Here is a 16,731-nt window from a genome sequence, read left to right as displayed (position 1 = left end):
TGTGTGTGTGTGTGTGTGTGTGTGTGTCTATGTAGTAAGTGTCTGAACTGTCTTTGGAGAGCTAGTGTTATGAGAAGACCCCCCCTGTTCACCTTAGTAATGCATGCTAACCCTAACCCTGCCCCTAACCTTAACGTGTAAGTTACCTTACAAAAGCCCTTCTTATAACAACATTACTATTCAGAGAAATGTGAACTGATTATGTGGTAGGGTTATGATTAGGACAGCTGATAAGGAAATTTGTTTCCTTCTTCAATGTACTTTGTGTTGCTCTGTTGTGTTATCACTGTAACGAATGGCCATTGTGTTTTGGTTGATGTCTTTGTATCAGTCATTGAAACAGTCTGACCATTATTACTATAATCATTTTTACATATAGTTAGTGAGTCGGTACAATGGTAGATGTTAAAAACACTGGTAGTTTTTGATGTCAGGTTAGCTGTTGCACAAGTTTCTCCCTATTTTTTTCACTTTTAGGAGAGTTCCAAGTTACATACTGAATTCATATATGGACCTATATTAGTACAGTAATGACAGAGAAATGAAATGTGGACATTGTGGAGCATGTATATATTTATTAACAAAAAAATGTGTGTTGGAAGGAATTATGTTTCAGATACATCAGCGTTTATATCTGTCTTACTCATCTGAAGGAAGGAGTTATATGCAGTATTTTGCACTTGTTCAAAATTTTAAATTGGTATTACTAAAATACCATTTTGTTACATGTAAATGATATTATAAAAGGCAAAATAAATCCATTATGTAATCATTTTATGGAATAAACTCATAATATCAGTGATTAGGAGTTTATGGCTTTAATACATATACCACAATCAGCTTAGACGTGACCTTAAACAATAGGTTTTACAAAAAAGTTATTTTATACTGAAATATCAGACTTTCCAACCATTTGGTTTAAATGTGGAAATTAATTGGAATTTTTGTTTCTTTGATAGTGCATTACTATATATATATATATATATATATATATATATATATATATATATATATATATATATATATATATATATATATATATATATATATATATATATATATATATATATATATATATATATATATATATACACATATACGTATTATTGTAACTTTAATAAAATGATGGAAAATTACTTATTAATTTTACATTGTTATATGTGATTAGCGTATGCATGCCTCATTTCCTATGTACATCTGACAATGTTCTATGCTCTGCAAATATCATTTCATTATTTATTTATTTAGCATTTGTTATCTGGGAAAAGTCCAACTTGGAACAAAGCCAATTTTCAGCAGAGTCCCGGGGAGAAACGCTCCAGACACATATATTTTTAACGTGGGAGGAAACCGGAGCACCTTGGAGGAAACCCACATGAACACAGGGAGGACATGCAGACTCCACACAGAAGGCACTCCAGATGAGAATTGAACTGGAGCATCTCTTGTTGTGAGATGACAATGCTACCGTTGCACTACATCATCTGCAGTACTACAGTTATTTTATGTCTAAGGTTGTTTCCACCTTACTGTGCATTATCATAGCTGAATGGTAATCAAATGTGCATATCAGTTCAGTTCCCTTTCTTCCTTCACCCCTCTACAACCATAAAACATCAGAAGTATTTTAAATGCTTAATAAATTAAATTCTTAGAAGAAAATTAGTCCCAACTTCTCTTCCCATTCTTTTGCGGCATTTACTCAAGATATCATTTTTAAACTACTTGTCCTTGTAAATGCAATGCGTTTGTCAAGCTATTACACCTTTAACTATGTGAAAATGCCTTAAAATATGATATGAAGAGTTCAGGGGAAGAAACACAGCCAATATGAAAAGTTGAAATAGTAAGTTGCACAGTACCAAAGTTCCAAACTGTTCTTGTTAATCTCTCACCACCAGGTGGCAGTATAAGACAATCTCAGCAGCTTGAGGCACTTTATGACCAAAGGAAGAATCTTTGCTGCTGGTGCAGACCACACATATTATGCACTCAAAAGCCACTATCTAGGAGAAATTATTTCAAGTACTGTGAATCATCATTTTAATTCCTGTGAACATATAACAGGCATTGCAGTGTATTTTTCATACAGCAGTGACTTTTGCTAAGTACACATTATTAGGTGGTGGAAGCATACATACCTAGTTGACTTTGGTAAGTGCTTAATAAAGAGTGCAGGTATTTATTTCATGTTTTTTTCTGTTTACTTAGTCACTTTGCATAGTTCTGTTTCGGTATCCTTTTTTTGTGCAAATCTTGACAAAATAAATATGTTATTGTGGCCAGGCGAGTTATTTCACCTAGTATTTTCTTTTTTGCATGTTATCAAGGATGCAGGGTCTACCATGCCAACATGCTGGAATGGAACGAAAGAATTCTAGGGAAATGATACACTTACGTATTATTTTTTAACCAATTATCTTTAACATGTAAGAGTCTGCTTATATAGTAGTAAGCTGCCTGCCTCCTGTGAAGACATTGATTTTTTGTCAGGGTCAAAACGGCGGCACGTGTAGCCCACTTTGATTTCCTTATCAGTTTTGGTAGATATGGCATTTGATACTGAACACTGTTTTTCAGTCTAGCCAAGAATAGTTTCTCTGCACCTTACCTGTTGCCTCCATATGCCAGACGGACATGTAATCAGTGCTACTCCACACAAATGTACATATTAGAGCCAAACTCTCTGCACAACAATCTTGTTCAACATTTTGTCTGAACTAGCCTCTAGCTATAGAAAGCCTAACACTTTTACTAGGTGTCTGATGCTAGGGCATAAAGTGCTGCTCAAGAAAGAAAGAGGAAGGCACAGCAGTACAGCAGATAAGTAGCAGATAATTAAAGGAGAAAAAAAAGGAATAGTGTTAGTTCATTTAGATGGAAGTTGCTGTTTATCAGTAATATCCAGCAGCAAACACTAACCTGTTATATACTTTGTTTCCAATTTATTTTATGTTATACGTCTAAGTCACTGGTCCCAATTCCTTCCTGCTGCTGTACTTTGTATTGCTTTTCCAGCTGCCTAACCCTTAGGACATACCACATAATTTCTCATTTTGCTATTTCCTACCACTGGCCCCAGACCAGTGACCTGTCTTTCACTCTCTGCTAGATACATTCAGAGGGACAAATAGGACCTTGACCACAATTACCATGGTTAGAGCCTTAAAGCTGTATGATTACAACAGCCATGGCCTTTGCCTTCCTTACTGTGCAATGGAATTTTCTAAAGTAAGAAACAGTGCTTAAAAGCCCTACCGTATATTAGGGTCCCTTAATACACTGAAGGTGTGATCCTTGCATTTAATCTTATACAAATGATAATGATTTAAATATAATTATTGCAAAGGCAGTTAAATGCCTATAGGATAACATAGCTAGGTGAAAAATAGGTAACATGGCTATGGTAAAATTGTCCCACCAAGAACAATAGCCTAGTGTTCTAGGATTCTATGAGCCCATAAGAATCATAGAGTGGCCCATATTGGAGCAATATTCAAATCTTCTGCTGTTGTTACCAATAAATGTGAAGGAAGTACATGGCAACTACTCTCTGCAAATGTTAAGATACCAGCCTGTACATCTGGTATAGATGTATGATGTTGGTTGACATACCTCATAGTTTCCTTGGGGGAAAGTGGCAGAGTTTGGAAGTTGAGCTGTCAATAGCTGACAGTGCTGATGGGGAGGTATGTACATGGATGTTTTTTTTTTTTTTTTTAGCTTTTGCTGTAATTTACAACTTTAAGTGCCACAGTGTAAAGGTTGATGTGTGTTGTCGGAGGGCAATGCATAGGCCCTGTGGTTAAGCTTGAGGGACATTGGTCATACTGTTGAAATCCTTTAGTTGTTTATGTGTTTTATATTATTGTAAATAACTGCTTTATGTTTCCCTATAGATATAGCATGTGGGATACTGTAGAAGAGAGGTAGGCTGTGCAGAGGACATTACTCAATCTGAGACTTTTGCATATAGCATGTTTCGCTAAGGAGTTGCCATTTATACAGCAGCTCCAAGTATGTCCTTTGGTGGTGATTATAACCGGCGTCAGTATGAGTGTCATTGCAATAGATCATGTAGATCACAAGCCTGTGTGCTGTGACCTCTGACATTGGTGTCTTCAATCCCCTTTTCAAATGACATTCTGTGGAAGACTGGATGTGCAAGTGTGTGTGTGTATGTGTATTCTCTGTCATTGGTGGTATAAATGCCATTGCTTGAGTGTGCTGGCCTGTTAATGCTCCATGGTGGTTTGGGAAAAGCACTTATATCTCTTCTAGTTTGGGAAAGGATAATCATAAGGTATATGCAACATTTATAGGCTGCTTTGCAATAAAGCTGTACCATGGTGCTATTTGTCTGACTTGTCATGTGGGCTTGGAGTTGGGCCTCCATACATACCTGTGTAAGAAGTCATATTAGGGGAAGTTGTAAATAATATTAGGGGATCTCACTGACAAGATTATGGATGTCCTGCCAAAGGCCACAGCCTTCTAATATACTTCATAAGGCTAAGAACAGGGGTCATACACTGGTGGTGTACCATCATGGGGTAGACATACATTGGCTGACATTCACAGTTTGGCATTGACAGAGGGGGTGATGTACAATGGCTGTCCATTACAGTGTTAGACCTTCCAGTACTTCAGCAGTTCTGAGGACAGACAGGCTGCAGGGAAGCAGACTTCTGCCTGTCCAAACTTTGTGTAGAAGCACTATATATGCACTATGGGCCACATATGCACAACACATGACATGCTTCAGTTAGTTCTGTTTCTGCCTGCTCTCCTTTTTAGATTAATGCTGCCTCCTGCTGTGTGTCAGCAAATAGTACCATCTCATAATGAGTACCACCGAAAGGCCGGCAACTGAACAGGGGGCATGCTTCATCATGGGTGAAGCATAATATGGCCCATGGTCACACTGGACTTTTTTATGTGGTGTTGAGAAATATGTGTAGTGAGGATAACAAGCAAACAGATGCATGTATACATTTCTAAATTTATAGGTAGACATGCCTAAGAAAGTGAGAAGGAGGAAGGAGAAGTTCTCCCAGGCAAAGAATAACTTTCTGGTGAAGGTTCTCTGTGACCATGGTTGGAAGCAGCTCTGGAAAGATAAGACAAGACTAGGCCTTTCATGAGCATGTCTGGTGGGACCTTGTGCAGCAGTTCAACATACTCAGTGGTCACAATCAGAAGCAGCAGTGATATGATTGCTCATTGAAGCACCATGGCAAACCATTGTTAGAGTAAAGAAAAAAACAAAGGTGGCAGACCACAGATAGAGCCAGCCTTAACTGAAATGGGGGAGTTCCTGGTATCTCTATCTGGGTGGCATGACAGCTCACTTATTCTCAATGAAAGACTCGACCTTGGAGCAGAACTTAACTGACCACCTCCCGTGTCAGGTGGCAATGCCCCGTTAGGTATTAAGTAACATTTATGACAGGCTGTATAACATGCCTGCCTCAGACCCATACAAATAATGAACATGGTTAGGTTATTTTGTTTTTGCAGACATATCGGGATTACAGCAGCGATATCAGTCTGTGCAAGGTATGCTAACTTTACCTGCTTCTTGTCGTTTTGCTGCTTGTCTTCTTGCACCTGAGGTGGTTTTGGGTTTACCTTTTTCATGCCTCCTTTTTAATATAGCTTTATCATCTCTGGGCTGTAAGTATTTCAGAAAGATGCATTCATACTCCCAGGTATACTTATGCACTTCCACAAGTGCTTCCTTGTCAGGGTCCTCCACTGTGGATATTTACAAGTTTGCTGTCAGGGACTAGTCTGAGCTCAGTGTTGATGGTGGCCACATCCCAGCACAGTCAGGGTGGGGTGGGGGAGAGGGCACAGTGGTGATTTTTACACATGGGTAATGTGATGTCCTTATCCCTTCCCCCTTTCAAAGACACAGCTTCTGTGCCTGTGCAACCCATGTTTCAGTCATGGCAAGCCATAGAAGGGCAGGAGGAGTGGACTGACATATCAGTTTAGACAACACCCTGTTCTTCAGCAGCAGGATATTATTGGTTGCAGCCAGGTCTCTTGAGATTGGGGAGGGCAGTAGTGGCTGGAGCATTCATGGCAAGCAACACAGAGGGTGCTGCCCACCTTCTGAGCTGAGTGTCTGTAGGGCAACCTCTCATAGTGTGTGTAAGGTCATTATAAAAGGACAGGCAGATACCAATGAAGTCATAGATGACCAGTGAGAAGGCTTGGCCAATTTGTGTAGCATGTTTAACTACATTATAGGGAGTCTGTTTGTTGTAGATGTCCATGTGATCACCTGTCATGGCCATTGACATTCTTGTGGCAAGTCCTCTTCCATTACTGGTGGGGAAGCCCACTATGGGATGCTGAGGGCACTGCCTGTGTCCTTTAGTGTTGCCACCTCCACACCTCCAATCAGTGCTGAGGGCACAGAGGGATGTCATGGATACAGATGTGGGCAGAGTATTCATGATGCAAACATCCAGAGCACATCACATTGATCACACTCATGGAACACTTCATCCTGTGTGCATGTTGTGGATCATGCCTGTATCATTCCTCAGGGGAGGCACCCACACCATAGATGGGGACATGCAGTTAGTATCAATATCTTATAAGGGTGACATAGACCTACCCCTCAGACCCTAGCACAGTATTGCATCTTCTACTGGAGCTATGTCTATGTACATTGACACCCACTCACCAACACCTCTGTCCACGTATACCACGCTGAAGACACTACCTCCTACCTGAACAGTCTTTTTGGCTGCACATGCTCACCAGAACTCACCAGAAGAAGAAGAATTAGCACCATACCTCTCAATCTCTCAGTACAAGAAATCTGGACAAAGCCAAAAATAATGGGGGACAAAGGCCAAAAATAGGGACAGTTTTTAATGATTGCTTGTATAAACTTAGACAGTTGCTAGAATAAAAGGTTAAATGTTACCATGCATTTTCTGAAGGATATTAAGTGCCTTTATTATTCTCCTCCACAAAGGAGGAAACAATAGTAACATCCCCAATTTTAGACCCATTGCAATCTTATCTGCCATCTCTAAACTACTTGAAAAGTGTATCCACCTACAACTAGTACCCTACCTCATCGACAATTACCTACTAACTCACACACAACATGGATTCAGGCCTGGTCACAGCACTACTACCACACTACTCTCCTTTCTTGAAACTGTAAACAAAGCCCGCAACTCTGGCTGTATTGTATCCACCCTCCTTCTAGACCTTTCTAAGGCTTTCGATACCATCTCTCACAACCTTCTCCTAACCAAACTCTCTAATCTAAATCTAGCACCCCCTTCTATCAACTGGTTTACAGTTACCTTTCCAATAGGCAACAATCAGTCAAATGGAAGAAAGCCATTTCCCCATTCCTCAACACCCCCACTGGTGTACCTCAGGGTTCCATATTAGGTCTCCTATTGTTCAAAATGTTCATAAACGACTTCCACCTCGCCATCCCTAATGCTAAAAATCATCCAATATGCAGATGATTCAACAGTTATCTGTTCTGCTAACTCCACTCCCACTCTCATAAAATTAACCCAAGATGCCTTCTCATCCACTGAACAATGGATGTTAGATAACCACCTGGCACTCATTGCATCAAAAACCAAACTCATGATATTCACCCCTTCCAAAACCACAATTATCAACAAAAATTAATTCTCCATCACCAGTCAGAATAACACTTCTCTTGAAATAGTACAAAACTGTTAAGAGTTCTCAATGACAATCAGCTTAAATTTGATACCCATATACAAACAAATATTAAAAAAACACACAAGAAACTTGGTGTGTTCTAACACCACATTTGCTACCTCACTCCATCTACTAGATTCCTTCTCTCTACCACATATCTCATCCCTTCTCTCCTTTATGGTGCCCCACTCCTAACCAACCTACAATCTTCTATTAAAACAATACTCTCTTCCTGCTACAATAAAATCACCAAATTCACCACTGGACACAGATCCTCCACTCATCATTGTATTGCCCTCCACAAACTAAACTGGCTAGAGCTGCCCAACTATCTTATCTACACTCAACTAATTCATGCTCAAAAACTCATCTTCAGTCCCTCTCTCTGCCCCACCCTTGCCTCAACCTTTACAATGCACCTACCCAACTCCTAAGAACCAATACTCAGAATCTGATTGAACTTCACAAACCTGCCCATCCAGCAGGCAATTTTTTACTCTCTGTTTCCTTAGCACGTCTTTGGAAATCCCTCCCACCTCAAATTCGCCTCACCAGTAGCCCCTCCACCTTTAAAATTCTGCTCCACTCACACCTAACATCTCTCTGGTAATGCTCATGTTCCCATCCTGCAATAACATCCCCAGCAGCTACCTTGCTCCATACCCCCTTCCCTTTCTCCTTTTATCTTAACTCAAATATCTACCTCCCTATTGTCCTCTCTGTCTCTACTTCCCCTGACTCATCTCTCCCTATCCTCATTTAACCTACATATCCCCTCACACTGATCATATTTCCCCTATGGGAACATACATATTGTAAATAGCTGCTTTAGTTTTAATTGATTTGTAAATACCTACTTATTATTGTAATAGACAACATCTATATTAGCAATGATAGGGACTATATATTTGTAAACTTTTACTAATTGTTATATAATTTCTGTTTTTATCTTCTAAATTGTACTATCAAATACTTTGTTTTCATGTACTCTTCCTGTACTATAATAACCTGTTATTTTATATATTGTATCTATGGAGCTTTTCTCCCCAGGACTCCATTGAAAATGGGCTCCTTTGGCCCAATGGACCATCCTGGCAAACAAACTTCAAATAAATAAATAAATAAATAAATAAATAAATAAATAAATAAAGGTAAATGTCTGTCATTATTTAGTGAATTCAGTCCAGAAAACCACAAGTTTTAAGAGGAAGAGACCAAAAATATGAAGCAAAAATCTTGAATTTTGCAAAAATCTGTACAGTTGAGAGCTATGGTTAGCACACACTCTCACCCTCTGCAGTGGGTCACATCCACACACATGAGGGCACACACACACACACACACACACACACACACACACACACACACACACACACACACACACGCACACACACAATCCCCACTTTTAACACCTGACACCAAAGCTCTCCTTGTATATGCATATGCTGACAACTGTTCCCTGCCTTTGGTTCTCTGTATCTGATACACAGTGTGGTCAATCCATGCCTGGTATAGCACAGCACAGTTGTAGTACTGCATAGACTATTTTACTGACATATGTTTGATTAATCTAGCTCATAGCTTTGAACCAGATGCTACCTCATAGCCAGTGACACTATGTACAGCCTCCAGTGTCTTCAATGGAACCTCCTCTGCCACCGACTTCAGAATGTCCTCTTTATGGGTATCTACCTTTTGCCATATGTATTTGCATACAGACATGCTGTGTAATATTGAAGGCATAGCAATTTAACTTGGAGCATGCTTCAGAACAATACTATAGGGCACCAACAGAGACATCTAGTAGAAATGAGTCTTCATCAATACAAGCACATGTTCAACAAGGTTTCTGTCTGCGAAAAGATGATGTAGAATGCACTTTCTGCCATAGTCTGTATGTTTTTTATCAGTGTCATTAGCTATGGCTCCAGGATATATCCAGCATCACCAATATATCAGTCACATGTGAAACCATCCCTCAAAAATCACTGATATAAGTCAAGCATGTGCCAGATGTGGAAATCATGGTCATTGCCTGGGTGATGCATTGACATGTTGTATGCTATACACACTGCATTGCAGCCCACCTAACATTTGATGGATGTAATCCCTTACAGCCCTTATACTGTTGGCCTGGTTCTCCAGGTAGTGCCTTGATGGCAATGTGGCTGCAGTCATTGGTTCACAGTATCTCAGGGAAGCAGGCTGTATCATAAAATGCCCACATGATGTTATTTCTCTCCTCTGTGGTACATGAGAACTGCATATTCTCCTACATATGCTGTAGCATGGCATCAAGAAACTGGTATAGTATCTTGGAGGCAGATGCCTGGGATACACACACTGTGTTCCCTATTGGTTGCTTGAAGATCCATGTAGCTAATACCCTGGGGTCCACAGGGACGGGTACTCCATGCATCCCACAAGCCTGCATATGAGGGGATACTTCTCAACCAGCTCCTGCATGGTACCTCTATCTACACAGAAACACCTGCTATTTCTGTGTCAAGTAGGACATGAGATGTTAGGCATGGATAGATGACTCAGCGCCACTTCTGGAGATGGAGTGCAACATTTTGGCTATCAGCTGTAGGTACAGCCTTGTTGCACCTACATGTCTGTTAAAATGGTGTTTTTGAGGTCTCAGGTTTTTTTGTTTACTGCAAATAGCAACTGTGATGGTTCCATCTCACTGCATATATTTATACATTACTGTCCAAGGTATTTCATGGCCTACAGAAGTCACATGAACTTCAGTGTCACTGAATCAGGTCTATGATGTGTGTGGCTGCTTGTCATGCAGTTTCACTTAACATTATGCAGTCATTTTTTCTGAATCCCAGGAATGTTGTTATCCTCATTAACCAGGTAAAAGCTACTGAAAAAGTGGAGTGTTTTACAGAATACTTAGTAGCTCTCAGCTGGTTAAGTGACTCACATAGTGTCGTACAATACTTAAAGGAGATGCTGAGATGTAGTTTGTCACCTTATCTGCTGCAGTATAATGCATTTTATTGAGCTAATATGGATAAGTACATGTGCAAAACACCATATGCAGATGTGTTAGTATAAAGGTACGGGTAGGTGCAATCTGCCTGCTGTAGTTTACCCTGTATGTGGCACATTTTTAGATAGACATTATTTAGGTACATGGAACGATACTTCACAAACTATGAGGAAATACACCTCATGTACTTACTTATAAAGTCAGCAATACTTTACATTACATTTGCCTGATGACAGAAGTGCCATTAAGCCTAGCTAGTCTGCCCATCAAGTACATCAACAGTTTGTCTCCCTTTCACCCATATCTTCCCCTCACCTATTCTACATGTCCCACACCCTGTAGATTCCTTCTTTGCCATCCATTTGCCCATTCAATGGACCCGCAATCCTCTCCACAAAAAAGTAGTCATGTAGATCTAGAGAGCTGTTTGCTCAACAACCTTCTACTGGTGCTTTTTCCTCTCTCCTTTGTCATACCTGTTCAGGATGACCTTTCACATCTCTTATAGATGATTTTATTGAACCATATAATATCCCCCTATTTCTGTTTTTCTTGCTTTTTTGTGATAAAAACTTTAGCTTCTCTAGACTCTGGTCATACCCTTTCTTTTCTATGCCACATAACCTTCTTGTGGTTTTCCTCTGCAATCATTCCACCAGCTTGATGCCTGATAGCTCTTGTATAACTTCTAAAACTACACACAGTAGTCTAAGTGTAGTTTGGCTCTGGCCTTGTGGAATGGAAGTATTACCTTTTTGCTTCTGCAGTGCATGCAGTACACCCCGACATTCTGTTTGCTGATGTCACTGCTTCTCATTCTGTTCCATGTGGTTCAGTCCAAGCGCAGTCCCCACAAATCCCTTTCATACTCTACTGCCATCAGTGCCACCCCCCCCCCCGCCACAGCTGCTGTGACCCAGGTACAGTACTTTGCATTTGTTTGCACTGAACCTCATATGCCAGTTTCTAATCTTTTTAGTTTTAAATGCATTTAGACCTTTACCTTTCTCCATCAGTCTGCTCTCCCTACAGCATTGCTTTCTGATCATGGACATGCTTCCAAAAGCATCTTCCTGATTCACAGATCCATAGAACCTGCCCTCAGATCACCATATCAAGCAACTAAGGAATAACTTTCCTTTTGTCATTATTACTACTGAAAGTCTTACCTTAAAGAGAACACTACGATGTGTCACAGAGAGCTAATCTATCAGATCTGTGGAGGAAGGTAAAAAGAGCTTAAATTTATTTAAAACCAAAATGGAAAAAATGCTAACATATTAAATTAAAGAATACAAGTGTAGGGCAAGTACAGTGAATAATACTGCATAATATTAGATGAAAGAATTCAGGTTCTGTGAAGTGCATTATTAGGGCCAATATAGTAAGTAAACATTTTAACTGGTCTGACTGTTATCGTCACTGTGTTGTACACAAGGTGTGGCTAGTCTGTTCTCTGAGTTGTACAGTTCCTTTTCATTACCATGCACATCATGAATACAGTTTTGTACTAAAGCTTCATTCTGTATGGGTGGCTGCTAATGTCAAAGTTTTATTACAAGTTTGTATGTATTTCAATATTCCATCGATACTATGTGTTTGCACACCACCCAGGTGTATACAGCTGTGTGTCACATAGCAGCACCATACATGAGGGGTGAAGGGGATAAGCTGACACCATGAGAGATTAATACACTGCAGAACAGGAAACAGAGTCTGCCCTGCATGAGTACTGGCTATGCAACATGATTATGAGTCACTGGGCACAGCTCATATGTCCACAGATGAGTTGCTCACTCTATATGAACAGTGTACATTACAATTTTTGAGTCAGCATCAGTGTGCCATGCATATTTTACCCAGGTGAGCAACAACACTACAGTTTGTTGGGTCAATTAAACACATAACATTTGCTCTTCCAGAGGTAGCTTTCTCGTCCTCCATTCTAGCTTACATGTCGTGTGAATATTGCACAACAATAATTCCACAAAGAAACTGTCTTAGTGGAAACGTGTGTAGTAACGTATATTGTGAGTATATGTAACAAACAGGACCATAATGAGTTATGACAGGAAGTGGTATATGGGTAGTAACATTATATGTAGGCTATAGCTGAAGTTATGGCATGATTTTCAGTATTATTATGCAACAAGCATGTTTTTTATCACATGGAATTAGGTGAAACAGCACATTCTCCATTTTTTCCAAAACTGAGACTTGAGGGAGAGGCATACTTCAGCCCTCACAATATTATTCAAAGTACAGAATTACTACATGTTGAGAACTAAGAGCAATTTACTGCCTGCGGCCATTTGACAAACTCTTGCATCCTCCCACCCAGTTCCGTGTGTCAAACCAGCACTCGTGTTACAATGATGCAAACAGCTGTGTGACAACATGAATCTTAAGTACTACAGGCACTGGATGAACACAAGCTCTGATGGAAAGTGAAGCATCCCTACAGTAAATAAGGGTAAAGTGGGGTACACATAAACTTGTAAGTTGTGTTATTTTACATCAATTCGCCTACAAGTCCTCAACACTCAATTCGGTGAGGTCTTAACTTTCCAAGTGCAACTTTCTAGGAAGTCAACCTGAAGAAAAAACATAAGTAAGTGCTTTTTGCAGTGGGCTTAAACTAGCTACATAGTTGCACAAGCACCGAAGAAAAGAGAAATTCCAAAAAACAGAAAGGATACATACTGGCAGTGACTTTCTATGGAAAACAGTGATCAGAGAGTACAGCAACTTGAACACAAGGAATCTCATCTGCTTTACACTCAACAAGATGTAGGGAAGCTGTTCAGATAGAATTTCTAAAAGCAGTCTGGTATTGAGTGTTTTTCTGATTTAGGATACTAATATTTGTGAACTGTTTTAAGCAGAAGTTTTTTTTAAATCCCATATCATTTTAATTTTAGAACTTACAATTTACACTTGCAGTCTCCATGCACAGTGCATTATTTGATATGTTGGCAACTCAGCCTTTATTCCCCATTAATGAATGCATACCAGCAACTCCCCTTTTTACCCATTACAAGTCGGGTATCATCCCAATGCCGCATTCACACTTAACGATTCACTTATGGAAAATTGTAATTATTACTTATACACTTTAATGTTTCAATGGCTTATTTGTTAATACCACATTATTTTATTTATTTTTATTTTATTTACATTTGTTTACCGGGAAATTCAGACTGGACGCAGGTCCTTTTTCAGCAGATGCCCGGGGAGAAAAGCTCCACATCATGTACATGATAAATAGAGATACAAAGTTGCAGCAATAGTAAACAACATTACAGGATGTTGGCTTTAATACAATGGGAAAAACAGCAGCAACAAACTGACTAATGCCCCACAAAAAGAATAACTCCACAAACTTGCAAGCTAGTAATGCAAACTTTTTATTCCATAAAGCGCTTTTCGTCTGGCTGGATAGCTAGACTTCTTCAGATGCAATTAAATATTCAAAACACAGTATATAACATTAACATCAGTCAGCTGATCCACCCTACTAATTAGAACAGCTGAGCAGCACCAACCAATGCATATACATACCCTCACAGCCTAAGCCAAAATGCCTAAAACACATAAACACACATACCATTATATCTACTTCTAGATAAATTAATTAAAACCTACTAACATATTTATTAATTTAAATCATAATTTATATATCTATAAATATTCTAAAAACATTCTAAAAACGTATAAAATACATGTAATTTAAACAAACTAAAACGGTTAAACTAATGATGCATAACTCATACATCTCTCCTACTGGGACAACTCTATTTAGTAAAATAATATAATATAATATGCATAACATGTAAAATTCATAAAATGTTTGCTATGTAGAATAATATACATTTCTGCTATAAAAGGTTTTTTTTTAAAAAAAACTGCTTTAAAAATATATAGCTGTGATTATCTTAAAAGACTTTTCAGTTTTAAAATACATTTGAGAGAATACATTTCATTAAGACCTGGATAGAGACATGCAAACATATGTAGTTGCCAAAACAATTCCATTTTTTCAAGTAACAAATGTACTGGGCCACCTCTACCATCTGAGGTTACACATTCTATAGCTCTAAACATAAAACCATGATTGGGAAAAGACTGAGTGTGTCTAGCTAAGCATTTGTCTAATTTGTTATTTCTAATGCTATACAAATGTTCATATACTCTGTCCCTCAACCTTCTATCAGTCTTTCCGATATAGACGGCAGGGCAGCTGTGACACTTAGCAAGATAGGCCACTCCTTTTTTTTAAAAAAACTTTTAGGGCAGCAATGTATATTATTATACATAGCAAACATTTTATGAATTTTACATGTTATGCATATTATATTATATTATTTTACTAAATAGAGTTGTCCCAGTAGGAGCGATGTATGAGTTATGCATCATTAGTTTAACCATTTTAGTTTGTTTAAATTACATGGTTTTTGGAGTATGTACATAATTAAAGTCAGAAACTCATTTATATGTATGGTTTCTGACTTCTATACTTTTTATATAGTATATTAAGTATTTTATAAGTTTTTACAATGTTTTTAGAATATTTATAGATATATGAATTATGATTTAAATTAATAAATATGTTAGTAGGTTTTAATTAATTTATCTAGAAGTAGATATAATTCATGGTATGTGTGTTTATGTGTTTTATGCGCTTTATGGAATAAAAAGTTTGCATTACTAGCTTGCAAGTTCATGGATTTACTCTTTTTGTGGGGCTTTAATACAATAACAAGATATTGATTATCAACAGTATATATAGTAAATGTTGCAAGTTAAGATAGTTTCTTGTTTATAATATTAGTAACAAAGTTGTCAGACAAGATTTTAAAGTATGTAAAGACAACTAGCTATTTCTGACTGTGGTTAGTAGTGGCGGTAGTATAGTTAGGTTAAGAGTCTAGGTACGGGGGAGGTAAGGGTGGGAGTGTTAGACTAGATTTGAATAAGGACAAAGCCAATGCAAATTTAAGTGGAATTTGAGTGCAGTCTTGAAAAGGATGCTGGACGGTAGAGTAGTTATAGAGGGAAGAAGATCGTTCCAAAGTTTAGATATGGTACATGAAAATATGGCTTCTCCTGCTGAGTTTATAACTCCATACAACCCAATACCACAATCACACTCAGTGATTCACTTATGGTAAATTGTAATTATTACCTATACACTTTAATGTTTCAATGGCTTACTTGTTAATATCACATTAAGTTTATAACTTTTTATAAATAAAAAGAAAAACAATAACATTCTGAAACTATATATAAAAGCAACTAGTGTTTATATGGTAAATAGGTGGATTACGCTATGTCCTTTGGAAGATTCCTTCCAGTCTGACCAAACTCTAAAGACAAAGGGAGCTAATTCACTTTCTTCATGAATATTCCCCATTAAACTGACTGTTTTAAACCAATCAATGATAAGCATACCTTTCATATTTATATTCACTGTAGCAAATGCCAGGTGGTGCTCCTGGGAAGGGAACAGTCATCAGCATTATGAAACCACCTGGTCAGGATAGTGAAAGCCTCACCCATTGTAGTATTCATTGAAGGAGAGTATGAAAATACTGCCAAAACTAAGGCAGTGTCTCTTCCAGAATTTGGTATAGAAGCCCATTTATTAGACTGAGTAACAGATGTGACACAGTACAGCAGACAGATGGAGTGTGTCGAGCTGGTACTACTAGTGTGTGAGTAACACAGTAAATGATTAGAGGCACTTATAGAAACTGACATTTATTTTATTAATTACTTCCCATTGTTAATCTGCCAGGTGCTAAAGACAGAAGACCCTTTTCAGAGACATACCTGAGCAGGTGGTTATCACGTGAAATCAGGTAAAAGCAGTATACGCTCATTAGACATGATTGCCACAGAATTGTGGTAAGTGGTTGTGATTAGACTTGTAAATGGTACATAAACATTTTTTGTTTCTTTCATAGCATATGCTTTCATAAACAAAGTATAGTAAAGTTAGATAGTTC

This window comes from Protopterus annectens, chromosome 1.part0 (genome assembly GCF_019279795.1).
Source record: "Protopterus annectens isolate FY-2018-M chromosome 1.part0, PAN1.0, whole genome shotgun sequence".
Classification (NCBI taxonomy): Eukaryota; Metazoa; Chordata; order Ceratodontiformes; family Protopteridae; genus Protopterus; species Protopterus annectens.
The sequence above is the reverse complement of the archived record's forward strand: the minus strand, read 5'-3'. Positions refer to the sequence as shown.